Genomic DNA, 1,772 nt, shown 5'->3' with positions numbered 1-1,772 from the left:
AACTACTTGACCAACTCACCTGGAATTTTGTATTTATTTCCTTTATACATTTCTTGAGGTAAAGCTATCGAGATATTTTTGTTATATGCTTATTTTTTGTTTAACAATAATAAATATGTTGATTTTCACCCTTTTTGCAAAAAAAAGTTTTTGTTTAGATTTCTCAGTGATATCAAAAAGTCAAAATTAGATAAGACTAAAAAAACTTGACAGCTTTACCTCGGGAAACTGATAAGCTAATAAAATCTTTTTGAATTTTTTGTTTAACATGATTCAATGATGAGTTCTGATGTTCACCGCAAAATTCATTATAAGGTATCTGAAGGTAATATCGCCAAGCTAAGGTTTAGAATTTTTTTGTTGGATAGTGGGTCATATTAAAAAAAAATCACAACTTCAGCCGTTCAATAAACTACTTGAAATTACGTAGAATCCACTAAAAAAATAATTTGGGTATTTTTACACATTGTAACGTTACAAACGTTACATCTTTGATATTTTATTTTTAAAATAATTATTTTACCTTATTTCCTTTAATATTTCATTAATAATTATCTTCTTCTAATTGGTTTACCCATTTTCCCCTTTAAAAATCGGTTGGCGCTCTCTTTTATTACCCTCTTTTATTATCTTCTATTTAATATATCTCTTTCATTTAAATCATCATACTGAACATACCTCGTATATTCATACTCTCCAAATATCTGTATTTTCAATACGGAACATGCCGCTACTTCATAGTACTTGGTTGTAATTTTAAACGTCGTTTTCAATGACAGTGTCACTTCATCGACTTGACCCCCTACTCCCTGACATACACTGGAAGGGAAAAATTAATCCTTAAAAAGGCATGTAATTCGAAAAATAAATCATTTCTATTTCATCAAATCATCTCTTGGGGTAAGGATAACATTATATTGTGATTATATTTCTCCGTCTAACAGTTTTTCTAATTGTTTTTTATCTAACCTAACTTCCAATGTCAGACCATGTGTTCTGATATTTTAGTTTCAAATATAATTATCTTTTAATTTACATGTATGCACGTTTAGTAATCAGAATTTTAACTATTCTCATCTAAATTTCATTTGATTTATTCTTGTCATCTGCTACTCTTTCTGACGATTAGAACGGCAGATGGCACACGTTGGTTTTTCTTCTTGATGATTGATATGTGTCTCTATTTTATAGTTTTTTGGAAAGAAACCACTTTTCTCCCTCCGGGAGTTTCAACAACCCTCAAATCGCCGGCGATACAACAACGAGGACCATGTCATCAGGGCTGCAACCACCTAACCAAGACTGCAACGACCAACATCCGTAGGCCTGGTGGAATACAACACCTACAACCCCAGAGCCCGTTGCAGAACCAGCAGCAGTACCATACGACATCAAGAAGATACCATCAGCTACCAAAAGCCATAAGTATAATCCAGAATTGTTAGTTTTTGGCAAGAATTTAAATACATTTGTTAATGCAATTTACTAAGTCATTTTATTTATTATATCTTTATGAACAATAAACATGATTAGTTAAAAACTATGTTTTGTTTGCTTCCATTCCAATTTTCATAGTTCATATCTGAGGTTAGGACAAGACGAACACACACCTGAGTGACTGAGCTAAGCTAAGGGTGTAACGATGGCTATCTTAGTTGATTGGGATAATATTTTCGAGTATTGTTTCAATTAGCTGGGGTAGTCCATCGCCTAACTCGTTACAACATTTACTGGACAATTTAAAAAAAGTCATCTTTGGCGATATTTCCAAC

At 32.2% G+C, this 1,772-nt stretch overlaps 1 long non-coding RNA gene across 1 annotated transcript; it reads left to right on the top strand.

The window, feature by feature from the left end:
* The first annotated feature begins 495 nt into the window (after positions 1–495).
* LOC126887638 (uncharacterized) lies at positions 496–1,543 on the top strand. Its single transcript, XR_007699123.1, has 2 exons — positions 496–900; positions 1,192–1,543. It is a non-coding gene; the product is annotated as an uncharacterized LOC126887638 (long non-coding RNA).
* The last annotated feature ends 229 nt before the right edge of the window (positions 1,544–1,772 follow it).

The sequence above is a fragment of the Diabrotica virgifera genome, chromosome 7, assembly GCF_917563875.1.
Source record: "Diabrotica virgifera virgifera chromosome 7, PGI_DIABVI_V3a".
NCBI classification, from domain to species: Eukaryota; Metazoa; Arthropoda; class Insecta; order Coleoptera; family Chrysomelidae; genus Diabrotica; species Diabrotica virgifera.
Note: the sequence above shows the minus strand (reverse complement) of the source record. Positions and strands in the feature narration are given on the sequence as shown.